The sequence below is a fragment of the Balaenoptera borealis genome, assembly GCF_965194805.1.
Source record: "Balaenoptera borealis genome assembly, chromosome: 12".
In the NCBI taxonomy this organism is placed as follows: domain Eukaryota; kingdom Metazoa; phylum Chordata; class Mammalia; order Artiodactyla; family Balaenopteridae; genus Balaenoptera; species Balaenoptera borealis.
This window is the reverse complement of record NC_138869.1, coordinates 67,522,269-67,541,847: the sequence shown is the minus strand read 5'-3', so window position 1 is coordinate 67,541,847 and position 19,579 is coordinate 67,522,269. Positions and strand designations below refer to the sequence as shown.

The 19,579-nt window shown below is 36.5% G+C and overlaps 1 protein-coding gene across 26 annotated transcripts in view; it reads left to right on the top strand.

Moving 5' to 3' along the window:
• Positions 1 to 19,579, top strand: part of MLIP (muscular LMNA interacting protein) — a 283,518-nt gene that overhangs the window by 215,887 nt on the left and 48,052 nt on the right. The window lies entirely within an intron of this gene.

The window sequence follows — 19,579 nt, the reverse complement described above, 5'->3', positions numbered from 1 at the left end:
GAATTTAAAATGAACGGAAAAGTCGCCTGGAGATAGCCTCTGAGTACTAAAAGCAAAGTTTGAAACCAAATGCTTAATCAAGTAATTGAGACTTATTAATCAACAACTTTTACATCAAAATGGCATAGGCCAGGAAACATCATTCTATTTTTTTTAAAATTTAACATCTTTACTGGAGTATAATTGCTTTACAAAGGTGTCTTAGTTTTTGCTTTATAACAAAGTGAATCAGCTATACATATACATATATCCCCATAACTCCTCTCTCTTGCATCTCCCTCCCACCCTCCCTATCCCACCACTCTAGGTGGTCACAAAACACTGAGCTGATCTCCCTGTGCTATGTGGTTGCTTTCCACTAGCTATCTACTTTACATTTGGTAGTGTATAAAACTCCATGCCACTTTCTCACTTCGTCCCAGCTTACCCTTCCCCCTCCCCATGTCCTCAAGTCCATTCTCTTATGTCTGTGTCTTTATTCCTGTCCTGACCCTAGGTTCATCAGAACCATGATTTTTTTTTTAGATTCCATAATATGTGTTAACATACAGTATTTTGTTTTTCTCTTTCTAACTTACTTCACTCTGTATGACAGACTCTAGGTCCATCCACCTCACTACAAATAACTCACTTTCGTTTCTTTTTATGGCTGAGTAATATTCCATTGTATACATGTACCACATCTTCTTTATCCATTAATGTGTTGATGGACATTTAGGTTGCTTCCATGCCCTGGCTATTGTAAATAGAGCTGCAATGAACATTGTGGTACATGACTCTTTTTGAATTATGGTTTTCTCAGGGTATATGCCCAGTAGTGGAATTGCTGGGTCGTATGGTAGTTCTACTTTTAGTTTTTTAAGGAAACTCCATACTGTTCTCCATAGTGGCTGTATCAATTTACATTCCCACCAACAGTGAAAGAGGGTCCCTTTTTCTCCACACCCTCTCCAGAATTTACTGTTTGTAGATTTTTTGATGATAGCCATTCTGACTGGTGTGAAGTGATACCTCACTATAGTTTTGATTTGCCTTTCTCTAATGATTAGTGATGTTGAGCATCCTTTCATGTGTTTGTTGGCCATCTGTATATCTTCTTTGGAGAAATGTCTATGTAGGTCTTCTGCCCATTTTTGGATTGGGTTGTTTATTTTTTTGATATTGAGCTGCATGACCTGCTTATAATTTTGGAGATTAATCCTTTGTCAGTTGCTTCATTTGCAAATATTTTCTCCCATTCTGAGGGTTGTCTTTTCATCTTGTTCATGGTTTCCTTTGCTGTGCAAAACTTTTGAGTTTCATTAGGTCCCATTTGTTTATTTTTGTTTTTATTTCCACTTCTCTAGGAGGTGGGTTAAAAAGGATCTTGCTGTGATTTATGTCATAGAGTGTTCTCCCTATGTTTTCCTCTAAGAGTTTTATAGTGTCTGGCCTTACATTTAGGTCTTTAATCCATTTTGCATTTATTTTTGTGTATGGTGTTAAGGAGTATTGTAATTTCTTTCTTTTACATGTAGCTGTCCAGTTTTCCCAGCGTCACTTATTGAAGAGGCTATCTTTTCTCCATTGTATATTCTTGCATCCTTTATCAAAAGTAAGGTGACCATATGTGCGTGGGTTTATCTCTGGGCTTTCTATCCTGTTCCATTGATCTATATTTCTGTTTTTGTGCCAGTACCATACTGTCTTGATTACTATAGCTTTGTAATATAGTCTGAAGCCAGGGAGCCTGATTCTTCCAGCTCTGTTTTTCTTTCTCAAGATTGCTTTGCCTATTCGAGGTCTTCTGTGTTTCCATAGAAATTGTGAAATTTTTTGTTCTACTTCTGTGAAAAATGCCATTGGTAATTTGATAGGGATTGCATTGAATCTGTAGATTGCTCTGAGTAGTATAGTCATTTTCACAATGTTGATTCTTCCAATCCAAAAACATAGTGTATCTCTCCATCTGTTTGTATCATCATTTCATCAGTGTCTTATCATTTTCTGCATACAGGTCTTTTGTCTCCATAGGTAGGTTTATTCCTAGTTATTTTATTCTTTTTGTTGCAATGATAAACGAGAGTGTTTCCTTAATTTCTCTTTCAGATTTTTCATCATTAGTGTATAGGAATGCAAGAGATTTCTGTGCATAAATTTTGTATCCTTCTACTTTGCCAAATTCATTGATTAGTTCTAACAGTTTTCTTGTGGCATCTTTAGGATTCTCCATGTATAGTATCATGTCATCTGCAAACAGTGACAGCTTTACTTCTTCTTTTCTGATTTGTATTCCTTTTATTTCTTTTTCTTCTCTGATTGCTGTGGCTAACACTTCCAAAACTATGTTAAATAATAGTGGTGAGAGTGGACAACCTTGTCTTGTTCCTGATCTTAGAGGAAATGGCTTCAGTTTTTCGCCATCAAGAACGATGTTGGCTGTGGGTTTGTCATATACGTCAATATACGGCCTTAATTATGTTGAGATAAGTTCCCTCTATGCCTACTTTCTGGAGGGGTTTTATCATAAATGGTGTTGAATTTTGTCAAAAGCTTTTTCTGCATCTATTGAGATGATCATATGATTCTTCTCCTTCAATTTGTTAATATGGTTTATTCCATTGGTTGATTTGCGTATATTGAAAAATCCTTTCATTCCTGAGATAAAGCCCACTTGATCATGGTGTATGATCCTTTTAATGTGCTGTTGGATTCTGTTTGCTAGTATTTTGTTGAGGATTTTTACATCTATGTTCATCAGTGATATTGGCCTGTAGTTTTCTTTCTTTGTGACATCTTCATCTTGTTTTGGTATCAGGGTGATGGTGGTCTTGTAGAATGAGTTTGGGAGTGTTCCTCCTTCTGCTATATTTTGGAAGAGTTTGAGAAGGATAAGTGTTAGCTCTTTTCTAAATGCTTGATAGAATTCACCTGTGAAGCCATCTGGTCCTGGGCTTTTGTTTGTTGGAAGATTTTTAATCACAGTTTCTATTTCAGTGCTTGTGATTGGTCTGTTTATATTTTCTATTTTTTCCTGGTTCAGTCTTGGAATGTTGTGCTTTTCTAAGAATTTGTCCATTTTTTCCAGATTGTCCATTTTATTGGCATACAGTGGCTTGTAGTAATCTCTCATGATCTTTTGTATTTCTGCAGTGTCAGTTGTTACTTCTCCTTTTTCATTTCTAATTCTATTGATTTGAGTCTTCTCCCTTTTTTTCTTGATGAGTCTGGCTAATGGATTATCAATTTTGATTATCTTCTCAAAGAACCAGCTTTTAGTTTTATTGATCTTTGCTATATTTTCTTCATTTCTTTTTCATTTATTTCTGATCTGATCTTTGTGATTTCTTTCCTTCTGCTAACTCTGGGGTTTTTTTTGTTCTTCTTTCTCTAATTGCTTTAGGTGTAGGGTTAGGTTGTTTATTTGAGATGTTTCTTGTTTCTTGAGGTAGGATTCTATTGCTATAAACTTCCCTCTTAGAACTGCTTTTGCTGCATCCCATAGGTTTTGGGTCATCGTGTTTTCATTGTCATTTGTTTCTAGGTATTTTTTGATTTCCCCTTTGATTTGTTCAGTGATCTCTTGGATATTAAGTAGTGTATTGTTTAGCCTCCACGTCTTTGTATTTTTTACAGATATTTTCCTGTAATTGACAAGTAGTCTCATAGTATTGTGGTCAGAAAAGATAGTTGATACCATTTCAATTTTCTTATATTTACTAAGGCTTGATTTGTGACCCAAGATATGATCTATCCTGAAGAATGTTCCATGAGCACTTGAGAAGAAAGTGTATTCTGTTGTTTTTGGATGGAATGTCCTATAAATATCAATTAAGTCCATCTTGTTTAATGTGTCATTTAAAGCTTGTGTTTCCTTATTTTTTTTTCATTTTGGATGATCTGTCCATTGGTGAAAGTGGTGTGTTAAAGTCCCCTACTATGATTGTGTTACTGTTGATTTCCCATTTTGGCTGTTAACATTTGCCTTATGTATTGAGGTGCTCCTATGTTGGGTGCATAAATATTTAGAATTCTTATATCTTCTTCTTGGATTGATCCCTTGATCATTATGTGGTGTCCTTCTTTGTCTCTTGTAATAGTCTTTATTTTAAAGTCTATTTTGTCTGATATGAGAATTGCTACTCTAGCTTTCTTTTGATTTCCATTTGCATGGAATATCTTTTTCCATCCCCTCACTTTCAGTCTGTATCTGTCCCTAGGTCTGAAGTGGGTGTCTTGTAGACAGCATATATATGGGTCTTATTTTGTATCTATTCAGCCAGTCTATATCTTTTGGTTGGAGCATTAAACCATTTACATTTAAGGTAATTATCGATATGTATGTTCCTATTACCATTTTCTTAATTGTTCTGGGTTTGTTCTTTTGGTCTTTTCCTTCTCTTGTGCTTCCTGAGTAGAGTAGTTTCTTTAGCATTTGTTGTAAAGCTGGTTTGGTGGGGCTGAATTCTCTTAGCTTTTGCCTGTCTGAAAAGCTTTTGATTTCTCTGTCAAATCTGAATGAGATCCTTGCTGGGTAGAGTAATCTTGGTTGTAGGTTTTTCCCTTTCATCACTTTAAATATGTCCTGCTACTCCCTTCTGGCTTTCAGAGTTTCTGCTGATTTCCTTGTATGTTATTTGTTTTTTTTTTCCTTGCTGCTTTTAATATTTTTTCTTTATATTTAATTTTTGATAGTTTGATTAATATGTGTCTGGCATGTTTCTCCCTGGATTTTTCCTGTATGGGACTCTCTGTGCTTCCAGGACTTGATTAACTATTTCCTTTCCCATATTAGGGAAATTTTCAACTCTAATCAAATATTTTCTCAGTCCCTTTCTTTTTCTCTTCTTTTTCTGGGACCCCTATAATTTGAATGTTGGTGAGTTTAAAGTTGTCCCAGATGTCTCTAAGACTGTCCTCAATTCTTTTCATTCTTTTCTCTTTATTCTACTCTGCAGTAGTTATTTTCACTGTTTTTTCTTCCCAGTCACTTATCCGTTCTTCTGCCTCAGTTATTCTGCTATTGATTCCTTCTAGAGAGTTTTTAATTTCATTTATTGTTTTGTTCATCATTGTTTGTTTGCTCTCTGTTCTTCTAGGTCCTTGTTAAATGTTTCTTGTATTTTCTCCATTGTATTTCCAAGATGTTGGATCATCTTTACTATCCTTCCTCTGAATTCTTTTTCAGGTACACTGCCTCTTTCCTCTTCAGTTGTTTCATCTGTTTGGTTTTTATCTTGCTCCTTCATCTGTTGTGTGTTTCTCTGTCTTCTCATTTTGCTTGACTTATTGTGTTTGGAGTCTCCTTTTTGCCAGCTGTTTGTTCGTAGTTCTGTTGTTTTTGGTGTCTGCTCCCAGTGGCTAAGGTTGCTTCAGTGGTTTGTGGAGACTTCCTGGTGGAGGGGACTAGTGCCTGTGTTCTGGTGGATGAGGCTGGATATTGTCTTTCTGGGTGACAGGACCACTTCTGGTGGTGTGTTTTGGGGTGTTTGTGATCTTATTATGATTTTAGGCAGCCTCTCTGCTAATGGATGGGGTTGTGTTCCTGTCTTGCTAGTTGTTTGGCATAGGGTGTCCAGCACTGTAGCTTGCTGGTCATTGAGTGGAGCTTGGTCTTAGCATTGAGACGGAGATGCCTGTGACAGCTTTTGCCATTTGATATTATTTGGAGCTGGGAGGTCTCTGGTGGACCAATGTCCTGAACTCAACTCTCCCACCTCAGTGGCACAGGCCTGACACCCGCCCGGAGCACCAAGACCCTGCCAGCCACACGGCTCAGAAGAAAAGGGAGAAAAAAAGGAAGAAAGATAGAAAGAAATAAAATAAAGTTATTGAAATAAAAATTAATTATTAAAATTTAAAAAAAATTAAAAGTAATTTAAAAAAAGGAAAGAAAGAACAAAGGGAGCAACCAAACCAAAAAACAAATCCACCAATGATAACAAGCGCTAAAACCTATACAAAGAAAACAAAACAAAACAAAACAAAAAATGGACAGACAGAACCCTAGGACAAATGGTAAAAGCAAAGCTATACAGACAAAATCACACAAAGGAGCATACACATACACACTCAGAAAAAGAGAAAAAGGAAAAAAATATATATATATAGAAAGGAGGAAGAGAGCAAGCAAATCAATAAACAAATCTACTAATTATAATAAACTCTAAATACTAAACTAAGATAAACGTAAAATCAGAAACAAATTAGATGCAGAAAGCAAACCTTAAGTCTACAGTTGATCACAAAGTCCACTGCCTCAATTTTGGGATGATTCTTTGTCTAGTCAGGTATTCCACAGATGCAGGGTACATCAAGTTGATTTTGGAGGTTTAATCCGCTGCTCCTGAGGCTGCTGGGAGAAATTTCCCTTTCTCTTCTTTGTTTGCACAGCTCCTGGGGTTCAGCTTTGGATTTGGCCCAGACTCTGCCTGTAGGTCGCCTGAGGACATCTGTTCCTGCCCAGACAGGATGGGGTTAAAGTAGCAGCTGATTAGGGGGCTCTGGCTCATTCAGGCCCAGGAGAGGAAGGGGTATGGAATGCGGGGCCAGCCTGCTGCAGCAGAGGCCAGCATGACGTTGCACCAGCCTGAGGCATGCCATGTGTTCTCCTGGGGAAGTTGTCCCTGGATCACGGGGCCTTGACAGTGGCGGGCTGCACAGGCTCCTGGGAGGGGAGGTGTGGATAGTGACCTGTGCTCGCACACAGGCTTCTTGGTGGCTGCCGCTGCAGCCTTAGCATTTCATGCCCATCTCTGGGGTCCGCGCTGATAGCCACGGCTCGTGCCTGTCTCTGGAGCTCATTTAGGCAGTGCTCTGAATTCTCTCTCCTCGTACACCCTGAAACAATGGTCTCTTGCCTCTTAGGCAGTTCCAGACTTTTTCCCGGACTCCTTCCTGGCTAGCTGTGGTGCACTAGCCCCCTTCAGGCTGTGTTCCCGCAGCCAACCCCAGTCCTCTCCTTGGGATCTAAACTCCAAAGCTGGAGCCTCAGCTCCCAGCCCCCTCCTGCCCCTGCAGGTGAGCAGACAAGCCTCTCAGGCTGGTGAATGCTGGTCAGCACTGATCCTCTGTACGGGAATCTCTCTGCTTTGTTCTCTGTACCCTGTTGCTGCACTCTCCTCTGTGTCTCCGAAGCTTCACCCCACCCAGCCCCTGTCTCCGCCAGTGAAGGGGCTTCCTAGTGTGTGGAAACTTTTCCTCCTTCACAGCTCCCTCCCAGAGGTGCAGGTCCCATCCCTATTCTTTTGTCTATGTTTTTTCCTTTTTCTTTTGCCCTACCCAGGTATGTGGGGAGTTTCTTGCCTTTTGGGAAGTCTGAGGTCTTCTGCCAGCGTTCAGTAGGTGTTCTGTAGGAGTTGTTCCATATGTAGATGTAGTTTTGATGTATTTGTGGGGAGGAAGGTGATCTCCACGTCTTACTCCTCTGCCATCTTGAAGGTCTCCTCTCATCTTTCTATATTAGATGGATTTTTAAACAAAGACACTTCAGAATGAAGCTTATGCTTCTCTGAAATTACCTTTCAATCCATTATTATATCAATTTGTGGTCCTTTTGAGTTCTTACGAAGTATCCCCACACTCCACCTACGGATATAAAACTATGGTGATATACTTTGAAGCATAGTTCTATTGATAACTAAAGGCACAGTTGGAAAATAACTAATAGAATTGATTGGACAAATGGGCATCCAGAAGGAATAGAGGCTTAGAAAATCAATTCACTAATTAAAATGAAGATACTAAAAAGAGGAATGGTGTTTTGTTTATCTGACTACTCGTGAGTTTGCAAAATATATTGATTGCTTTCTGGTCATTTAATGTATTTAATTAGACAAAAGTGATTTCTGCACTGAAGAGTCTCAACTTAGTAGGAAAAACAATTGCTAACCTCAATTATATAAAATGTGGTATAAAATATTTTTCTCTCATTCTTTATAAATTAGTAATTCAACCCATGATATTAGGTATGTCATTTCTTTCTTGAAGCCCTAGAGAAATGTATAAAAATATTGTGGACAGAATTGAAAGGGGGTTGTATTGTAGTTTCATCTGATTTTCCTGGAAATGTTTTCCTTTTTTCTTTTTCTTAAAATGAGAAATAGTGCTTTCCAGCATGTATGCCTCTTACATTTTATTTTCCCCCTAATTTGCTTCAATAGGGAAAAGAGCATGTTTTTGTGTGAAAATGACCATTTAACGAGTTTCCTTCACACCACAGGGAATGTAAAAAGGTAATTATAGGGAATTTCCTTTATTGTAGTATTTACATTCTTTTCTTCTGAGTTTTCTTAGACATCTGACTTCCCTACCAAACTATCTGTCTGACATTCAACTTTGATGACAATGCGGGTGACTTTCAGATTTCTATCTAATTATTCATCAAATTATATATATATATATATATATTTAACATCTTTATTGGAGTATAATTGCTTTACAATGGTGTGTTAGTTTCTGCTTTGTAACAAAGTGAATCAGTTATACATATACATATGTTCCCATATCTCTTCCCTCTTGCATCTCCCTCCCTCCCTCCCACCCTCCCTATCCCACCCCTCTAGGTGGTCACAAAGCACGGAGCTGATCTCCCTGTGCTATGCAGCTACTTCCCACTAGCTATCTATTTTACATTTGGTAGTGTATATATGTAGCTGTGACAAAGTGAGAGAGTGGCATGGACACATATACATCAAATTATATTTTTACTGTGACCTTCACCTGCACTTCCTTATCACCCATGTGTTACAATTATAGAGCAAACACCTTTGTTAAAAGGTGAACTAGATAATATTACCTTTTATTATGAATGACTTCTGGCTTTGCCACAAGTTGCTACTTTTTCAACATTTGTTTCTCAATCAAGATGGCTCAATCTCTTTTGTCATAAAATTATCTTTGTTAAGATACCTTTTATTAAGGTATTTATTATTATACCTTTTATTAACCTTTTATTAAGAATTCTTTTTAGATTAAAATGTTTAACCTTTTTAGATCTAGAAATGATTAAGTGGTTTGCTGAATAGTTTTGAGGGAAGAGAACTGAAATTGCTTGTAGGGTTACATTTCTTTTGGAAGAGTTAAGACCAGAGATTTGGCTTCTCCAACTGTTACCAGGTTGTTTTTGATTATTCAAGTAATGAAATCCTTGTGAGTTTTTCTCTTTGTCTTTTCCCCTTACTCCCTCTGTCCCTCCCTCCCTCCTCCTTCCTGCCTTCCTTCCTTCTTCCCTTCTTCCCTTCCTCTATATGTAATAAGTAATAGACAATTTATCATATGCAGGTTATATATGATATGTAATAGATAATTTATCAACACAATAAACTTTTTAATGTTAAAGAAATTGTCCTATAGAGACAATATTCACTTTTTCTTCCAGGATATAATCATATAGGAGATCCTCATCAAACTTAGGCTTTTATCTCTTTTATTTATTTATTTATTTATTTATTTATTTATTTATTTATCATTATTTTGATTATTATTGCTTTAAGATTTCTCTTGACCTTGTGTATGTACCAAGGAAGACAGGAACTAAGGGTTGCAGGTTTCCACATTGCTAAGGGAGATTTCTTCTCCTGTCCCTCTTCCACTGCTTTACATAGGTTTAAGAACCTTAGATTTTTACTTGCTTTATTTATTTATTTTTTTAATTTTAGAATTTTCTTTAATTTTTTATACAGCAGGTTCTAATTAGTTATCCATTTTATAGATATTAGTGTATATATGCCAATCCCAATCTCCCAATTCATCACCCCCCCCAACACTTTCCCCTCTTGGTGTCCATACGTTTGTTCTCTATATCTGTGTCTCCATTTCTGCCTTACAAACCAGTTCATCTGTACCATTTTTCTAGGTTCCACATATATGCGTTAATATACGATATTTGTTTTTCTTTTTCTGACTTACTTCACTCCGTATGACAGTCTCTAGGTCCATCCACCTCTCTACAAATGACCCAATTTTTTTCCTTTTTATAGCTGAGTAATATTGCATTGTATATATGTACCACATCATCTTTATCCATTCATCTGTTGATGGGCATTTAGGTTGCTTCCATGACCTGGCTATTGTAAATAGTGCTGCAATGAACATTGGGGTGCATGTGTCTTTTTGAATTATGGTTTTCTCTGGGTATATGCCCAGTAGTGGGATTGCTAGGTCGTAAAGTAGTGCTATTTTCAGTTTTTTAAGTAACCTCCATACTGTTCTCCATAGTGACTGTATCAATTTACATTCCCACCAACAGTGCAAGAGGGTTCCCTTTTCTCCACACCCTCTCCAGCATATGTTGTTTGTAGATTTTCTGATGATGCCCATTCTGACTGGTGTGAGGGGACACCTCACTGTAGCTTTGATTTGCATTTCTCTAATAATTAGTGATGTTGAGCAGCTTTTCATGTGCTTCTTGGCCATCTGTATGTCTTCTTTGGAAAGATGTCTATTTAGGTCTTCTGCCCATTTTTGGATTGGGTTGTTTGTTTTCTTAATATTGAGCTGCATGTGCTGTTTATATATTTTGGAGATTAATCCTTTGTCCATTGATTCGTTTGCAAATATTTTCTCCCATTGTGAGGGCTTTCTTTTCATCTTGTTTGTAGTTTTCTTTGCTTAGCAAAAGCTTTTAAGTTTCATTAGGTACCATTTGTTTGTTTTTGTTTTTATTTCCATTACTCTAGGAGGTGTATCAAAAAAGATCTTGCTGTGATTTATGTCAAAGAGTGTTCTTCCTATGTTTTCCTCTAAGAGTTTTATAGTGTCCGCTCATATTTAGGTCTCTCCATTTTGAGTTTATTTTTCTGTATGGTGTTAGGAAGTGTTCTAATTTCATTCTTTCACATGTAGCTGTCCAGTTTTCCCAGCACCACTTATTGAAGAGACTGTCTTTTCTCCATTGTATATCCTTGCTTCCTTTGTCATAGATTAGGTGACCATAGGTGCGTGGGTTTATCTCTGGACTTTCTATCCTGTTCCATTGATCTATATTTCTGTTTTTGTGCCAGTACCATACTGTCTATGTTATGGTAGCTTTGTAGTATAGTCTGAAGTTAGGGAGTCTGATTCCTCCAGCTCCATTTTTTTCCCTCAAGACTGCTTTGGCTATTCAGGGACTTTTTTGTTTTCCATACAAATTTTAAGATTTTTTGTTCTAGTTTTGTGAAAAATGCCATTAGTAATTTGATATGGATTGCATTGAATCTGTAGATTGTTTTGCGTAGTATAGTCATTTTCACAGTGCTGATTCTTCCATTCCAAGAATATGGTGTATCTGTCCAGCTGTTTGTATCATCTTTAATTTCTTTCATCAGTGTCTTATAGTTGTCTGCATACAGGTCTTTTGTCTTCCTAGGTAGGTTTATTCCTAGGTATTTTATTCTTTTTGTTGCAATGGTAAATGGGAGTGTTTCCATAATTTCTCTTTCACATTTTTCATCATTAGTGTATAGGAATGCAAGAGATTTCTGTGCATTAATTTTGTATCCTGCAACTTTACCAAATTCACTGATTAGCTCTAGTATTTTTCTGGTAGCATCTTTAGGATTCTCTATGTATAGTATCATGTCATCTGCAAAAAGTGACAGTTTTACTTCTTCTTTTCCAATCTGTATTCCTTTTATTTCTTTTTCTTCTCTGATTGCTGTGGCTAGGACTTCCAAAACTATGTTGAATAATAGTGGTAAGAGTGGACATCCTTGTCTTGTTCCTGATCTTAGAGGAAATGCTTTCAGTTTATCACCAGTGAGAATGATGTTTGCTGTGGGTTTGTCGTATATGGCCTTTATTATGTTGAGGTAGTTTCCCTCTATGCCCACTTTCTGGAGAGTTTTTATCATAAATGGGTGTTGAATTTTGTCAAAAACTTTTTCTGCATCTATTGAAAAGATCATATGGTTTTTATTCTTCAATTTGTTAATATGGTGTATCACATTGATTGATTTGCGTATGTTGAAGAATCCTTGCATCCCTGGGATAAATCCCACTTGATGATGGTGTGTGATCCTTTTAATGTGTTGTTGGATTCTGTTTGCTAGTATTTTGTTGAGGATTTTTGCATCTATATTCATCAGTGATATTAGTCTGTAATTTTCTTTTTTTGTAGTATTTTTTTCTGGTTTTGGTATCAGGGTGATGGTGGCCTCATAGAATGAGTTTGGGAGTTTTCCTTCTTTTGCAATTTTTTGGAAGAGTTTGAGAAGGATGGGTGTTAGCTCTTCTCTAAATGTTTGATATAATTCACCTGTGAAGCCATCTGGTCTTGGACTTTTATTTGTTGGAAGATTTTTAATCACAATTTCAATTTCATTACTTGTGATTGGTCTGTTCATATTTTCTATTTTTTCCTGATTCAGTCTTGGAAGGTTATACCTTTCTAAGAATTTGAAAATATCTTCCAGCTTGTCTTTTTATTGTCATAGAATTGCTTGTAGTAGTCTCGTAGGATGCTTTGTATTTCTGTGGTGTCTATTGTAACTTCTCCTTTTGCTTTTCTAATTTTATTGATTTGAGTCCTCTCCCTCTTTTTCTTGATGAGTCTAGCTAATGGTTTATCAATTTTGTTTATCTTCTCAAAGAACCTGCTGTTAGTTTTACTGATCTTTCCTATTGCTTTCTTTGTTTCTTTTTCATTTATTTCTGCTCTAATCCTTATGATTTCTTTCCTTCTAGTAATTTTGTGGAGTTTTTTTTTTTTCTTTCTCTAATTGCTTTAGGTGTAAGGTTAGGTTGTTTATTTTAGATTTTTCTTGTTTCTTGAGGTAGGATGTTATTGCTATAAACTTCCCTTTTAGAACTGCTTTTGCTGCATCCCATACAGTTTGGATTATCGTGTTTTCATTGTAATTTGTCTCTAGGTATTTTTTGATTTCCTCATTGATATCTTCAGTGATCTCTTGGTTATTTAGTAACGTATTGTTTAGCCTCCATGTGTTTGTGTTTTTTTATGTTTTTTTCCCTCTAATTGATTTCTAATCTCATAGCATTGTGGTGAGCAAAGATGCTTGATATGATTTCAATTTTCTTAACTTTATTGAGCCTTGATTTGTGACCCAAGATGTGATCTATCCTGGAGAATGTTCCATGTGCACTTGAGAAGAGAGTGTAATCTGCTGTTTTTGGGCAGACTGCCCTATAAATATCAATGAAATCTATTTGGTCTATTGTGTTATTTAAAGCCTGTGGTTCCTTATTAATTTCCTGTTTGGATGATCTGTCCACTGATATAAGTGAGGTCTTAAAGTCCCCCACTATTATTGTGTTACTGTTGATATCCCCTATTATAGCTGTTAGCAGTTGCCTTATGTATTGAAGTGCTCCCATGTTGGGTGCATATATATTTATAATTGTTATATCTTCTTCTTGGATTGATCCCTTGATCATTATGTAGTGTCCTTCTTTGTCTCTTGTAACATTCTTTATTTTAAAGTCTAGTGTATCTGATATGAGAATTGCTACTCCAGCTTTCTTTTGATTCCCATTTGCATGGAATATTTTTTTCCATCCCCTCACTTTAAGTCTATATGTGTCCCTAGGTCTGAAGTGGGTCTCTTGTAGACAGCATATGTATGGGTCTTGTTTTTGTATCCATTCAGCGAGCCTGTGTCTTTTGGTTGGAGCATTTAATCCGTTCACGTTTAAGGTAATTATCAGCATGTATGTTCCTATTACCAATATTTATTTGTAATGTGTTTTTTTTTTAAGGTCCTTTTCTTCTGTTGTGTTTCCCATTTAGAGAAGTTCCTTTAGCATTTGTTGTAGAGCTGGTTTGGTGGTGCTGAATTCTCTTAGCTGTTGCCTCTCTGTAAAGCTTTTTATTTCTCTGTCGAATCTGAATGAGATCCTTGCTGGGTAGAGTAATCTTGGTTGCAGGTTCTTCCCTTTCATCACTTTAAATATATCATGCCACTCCCTTCTGGCTTGTAGAGTTTCTACCGAAAATCAGTTGTCAACCTTATGGGAGTTCCCTTGTATGTTATTTGTCATTTTCCCTTGTTGCTTTCAATAATTTTTCTTTGCATTTAATTTTTGTCAATTTGATTACTATGTGTCTTGGTGTGGTTCTCCTTGGGTTTATCCTGCCTGGGACTGTCTGCACTTCCTGGGGTTGGGTGGTTGGGTGGCTATTTCCTTTCCCATGTTAGGGAAGTTTTTAACTATAATCTCTTCAAATATTTTCTCGGGTCCTTTCTCTCTCTCTTCTCCTTCTGGGACTCTTATAATGTGAATGTTGTTGCATATAATGTTGTCCCAGAGGTCTCTTAGGCTGTCTTCATTTCTTTTCATTTTTTTTTTTCTTTAATCTGTTCTGCGGCAGTGAATTCCACCATTCTGTCTTCCAGTTCACTTATCCGTTCTTCTGCCTCAGTTATTCTGCTATTGATTCCTTCTAGTGTATTTTTCATTTCAGTTATTGTATTGTTAATCTCTGTTTGTTTGTTCTTTAATTCTTCTAGGTGTTTGTTCTTTAATTCTTCTAGGTCTTTGTTAAACATTTCTTGCCTCTTCTAAATCTTTGCCTCCATTTTTTTTCTGAGGTACTGGATTATCTTCACTATCATTATTCTGAATTCTTTTTCTGGAAATTTTCCTATCTCCACTTCATTTAGTTGTTTTTCTGGGGTTTTATCTTGTTCCTTCATCTGGTACATAGCCCTCTGCCTTTTCATCTTGTCTATCTTTCTGTGAATGTGGTTTTTGTTCCAAAGGCTGTAGGATTGTAGTTCATCTTGCTCCTGCTATCTGCCCTCTGGTGGATGAGGCTATCTAAGAGGCTTTTGTAAGTTTCCTGATGGGAGGGACTGGTTGTGGGTAGAGCTGGGTGTTGCTCTGGTAGGCAGAGCTCAGTAAAAGTTTAATCTTCTTGTCTGCTGATGGGTGGGGCTGGATTCACTCCCTGTTGGTTGTTTGGCCTGAGGTGACCCAACACTGGATCATACCCGGCTCTTTGATGGGGCTAATGGTGGATTCTGGGAGGGTTCCCGCCAAGGATTACTTCCCCAAACTTCTGCTGTCAGTGTTCTTGTCCTCATGGTGAAAGACAGCCTCTTCAGGAGACTCTCCAACACTAGCAGGTAGGTCTGGTTCAGTCTCCTATGGGGTCACTGCTCCTTCCCCTGGGTCCTGATGCACACACTACTTTGTGTGTGCCCTCCAAGAGTAGAATCTCTGTTTCTCCCAGTCCTGTTGAAGTCCTGCATTCAAATCCCACTAGCCTTCAAAGTCTGATTCTCTAGGAATTCCTTCTCCCATTGCTGGAATCTCAGGTTGGGAAGCCTGATGTGGGGCTCAGAACCTTCACTCCAGTGGGTGGACTTCTGTGATATAAATGTTCTCTAGTTTGTGAGTCACCCAACCAGCAGTTATGGGATTTGATTTTATTGTGATTGTGCCCCTCCTACCATCTCATTGTGGCTTCTCCTTTTTCTCTGGATGTGGGGTATCTTTTTTGATGAGTTCCAGTGTTTTCCTGTCGATGATGGTTCAGCAGTTAATTGTGATTCTGGTGCTCTCAAAAGAGGGAGTCTTTTTACTTGCTTTAAAACAGACACACAAAGAAGACCTATTTGCCACTTCTATCATAATAGATGGAATAATTCTAATAATTAGTTAAGCAACTGAATTCTAATGATTAGTTAAGCTTTGAAGCATTAGTTGTTTAACAAATTGGTGAATATGTAGTGTCTGACTGTACCCCAGTCTATTGGGAAACAATGATAATCTGAAAGCTTTATATAAATATGTCTTATGTTTTGTTAACTCATGATGTCCCCAGATATCTTTATTTATGAGAGGTGATGATTACCATATTTAGAACCTCTCATGTAAATTATATTCCTTTTTTTTTGTTTTTTGTTTTCATTGAATTCAATCTTTATTTTCATTTTTATCTACATCTAATAGGGTTGAAGTTTATGAAATAAAAGGCTGTGGTCATTATATCTAAACTTTTATTACTTCTATTTGGAAGGCTAAGTTTCTTTTCTTCAACTTTTTAAAATTAAAAAAAAATTTGTTTTATTTTATTTTTATTTAAAACTTTTTGTATATTATGGTTTTAAAGTAAGGTTTTTTTTTTTTTTTTCTTTATATCTGTGTGAGAAAAGCCAGGGAAAGGCAAGACAAATAGTACTTAAAATAAGGTTTTGTTAAAACAGAGTTTAAAATTCTCTATTGGTTTCACCTGAAAAGTATCAGACAACAGAATTTTAAGAGGAGAAGGTAGCTGTGTAAAAATAATTTTAAGTAATAGCCAAAATAAATATTATTCAAAGTTTAGAAAGTTCATTTTATTTGTTGGCAAGAAAAAAGGTGTGTTCTTATGTTTTACTTCAGAGGAGTCTATTTCTCAAAACTTCTTGAACCTTCAGTCAATGTCAGCCTGTGAATAGAACTATATGGTGACAACAACATGGCTTTGGTATAGTTTTGTCTTTTATACTGTATGTGGCACCTCTCCCAGGACATTGTCTACAAAGATCTCCTCCATCCCCCTCTAAACAGATTCAATTCTACAAGTTCCTTAACATAATTTGGGGGCTAGTTATCAATAAATGTACGTAGGAAATGCAACCAGGATGAGGGCCTTGTGGTTTTCTTTTCTCTAATGAACATTTTCTTTGACCTATGAGAAATGGAATCTAGGTAGAATATATTTAGAGGAGTATGTAGTAAAAAACTGGATGTATTCTTTGAATATAAATGCTAAGATTGAAGTGTCTAGAATAAATGTTATAATCTCTAACCATTGGAGAGATTGTTAGATATTTTAAAGTGTGGGTGAGATTAGGCCAGCTTTGCATGATGACAAATGTAAAGGTCAAAGCAAGATATAGAAGTTTGAAGCTGAGTCATATGAAGAGATTTGGAAACTTTCTCTTCCTCACTGTGATCTAAGATAAAATAACTGTGAGTTTGTCATTTTGGCAGAGAAAACAAAAAATCCAAATGAGAAGGGTAATCAAGTGGGTGCATAGGACAGAATGAAACAGAGAGCTAAAACTGGTAAATAAACTATTTTTTAAGTTCCATTAAAGAAACCAAAGACAACTTTAGAAGTCCAACCTGTGAAAACTGAAATCAAGTTAGTGAAGCAAGTGATTTAAAATAAATATCTGGAAAAAAAAAAAGCCAGGATTAAAAATGTATTTTTCTTTATCTCAAAGGCTGTGTGAAGAGAACAATCTGTAGTAGATTTGTAAGTTCAAAACTAGTGATTCCTTTGAGATGGGAGAGCTGGTAGGTTTTTAGAGTTTTTAAAAATAATGTTCTAACCTCCAAATCTAGACATCCTAAGTGAAATTTAATCTACTGTAGCCCAGCCATCCGAATACGAGTTTGTTTTATGAACCTTTAGATCTTTAATATTTTTTACCTTACTTTTCCTTGAAAACAGAAAATGCATTTGGTAAGAAACAACTTACCAGGAACCAGATTGTCAGTTATCTTTGTCCAGTAGAGCTGAGAGGCTTAGCATATTTTACCTGCTCAAGTAAAAGCAAGTATATATGATATTTATCCCATAGGGTAGGCTCAGAAAAATAGAGGTGTTTTTCTCAATCTGTGGCTTAATGGCTTTTGGGAAGTATTAGGCCCTCATGAATTGCATTTGATAGATGGACTGGCCATTTGCAGCATATAATAAAGTCAGGCTAGTTTCACTTCACATTTCAGAAACCACATTCGTGCAAGATCTGATGCCCTTATTCATTATGATACATAATTGAACCAAAGGGGAACTAGGGCAGGTTGGTTTTTCAGAAAAAGCTCTGAAGTGTGTGTTCTAGTTGTGATTATGTGGTTAACCAGTTCTACTCAGTGCATTTGTGAAATGAGGGGACCAGTGGTTCTCAACTGGCATGACTTTGCCCCAGACATTACTGTCATGACTGGGGCTGGGCATGCTGCTGGCACCCAGTGGGTAGAGGCCAAGGATGCTGCTAAACATCCTACAGTATCCAGGACAGTCCCCCACAGCAAAGACTTAGCCTACCCCAAATGTCACTAATGCTGGGGTTGAGAGACCCTGGACTAGCCCACCTCTTGCCTCCCTTCCAGCTCCAAGAATTCTATGACTAATTATGCTCAAAGCTACCCCTGCCAGGGGCATTTCCTTTCAACCAACATTGATTAGGTGCCTTCTTTTGTGTTTGAACTAAGAACTTTTCCCTATTTGATTTACACAAAGGAGATAAGTAAGCCTCCATTTAAGAGAATTTCCACATTCCATGGAGCCTCTACTCATAATGATAGCCCTGTTTGACAAGGGACATACATTTTCCTTGGCTCTATGTCAGCAAAATTATGGCTTCACCACTTTTCTAGACATTTCTCTTTCTTGTATTTCCCCAATTGTTAGGTGTCAGGACAATTAACTGAAAGAGAAATTTTAAAAAGTCAGGCAGTCTGATGTTAACTCTTAAAATGCATGCTGTTGGACTAAGTCATTCCTGATCCTGGATTTAATTACACATCTGCAAAATGAGTGTGTTGTATGAAGTACTTTTGAAGGTACCTCCTTACCCTGAAATTCTGTGTTCATGCCCTTAAATATTACTGGAACCCTTCTGATATTTCACATCCTTAGATGATCCAAAAAAAAAAAAAAAAAAGAGCAAGTATTAATCAGGTCATAACTTTGGAGAGATGGAAAATCTTATAATCTATTGTCTAGGTCAAAATCATGACAAATAAGAGTAGTTCTACACGCATAGAGTTTACTTTGATTCTTTTCTTTTTGATTGAGAAATTTGGGGTAGGGAATATTTTCTTTTATTTTGATTTTTTCCTTTTAAAAAAAATAATGTCCTATTTACTTCCTATTTGTGGAGTAATAAGAAATCATCAATATGATTCATTGTAATTATTTCCCTTTGAATAACTATACTTTGCTTTGTTTTTCCTTAAACTAAAATCCCCGGGAGAGAAATGATTTCTTTTCAAAATTAAATTTATATATACATATATAAATTTATATATATGTGTGTGTGTGTGTGTGTGTGTTCATATAAAAGACACACATATATAACAGCCTGTATCAGGGTCCTGGTATTTGCTACTTAAATTACTTTTTTCCTTCTTTTACATTGGCAAACTTGACAACTATTTCCATTGCAAATATCCTGAATAGGAAGGCTAAGTAGGCAACCTAAAATTTAAACAAAGATGCTTTCTATAATGAAAGTGAAGTCTTGGCTGTGTCTGGATTTCTTGTTTCTACATTCTTTAAGTGTAGAAGACACCATGCTTTGATTCCTTTGTTTCATAATCACAAAAGACTATGGGATAATCCTTGTAATGAACTTTGGGGATAATTTTTGCCTTTCTAGATCTCTCTGAAAGGTGATTTTAGACTGGGTGACAGGCTGTGTACAGGAAACACAAATTAGTTGCTGAACATCAACACTTTCACTTAAATTTCTTGGTAAAACAATAGTATATTCAAAGGAACAAAACCTCAGGATATTAAAAAACCACAAGATCATTTTTCTTTAAAATTATAACGCTTTGTTAACATGAACAATATGGAGGCTACATTTAATGTATCTTGTACATTAAATGTACTGAATTTCTCTTTGAAATTCAGTTTTAACAGTCACCACCAAAA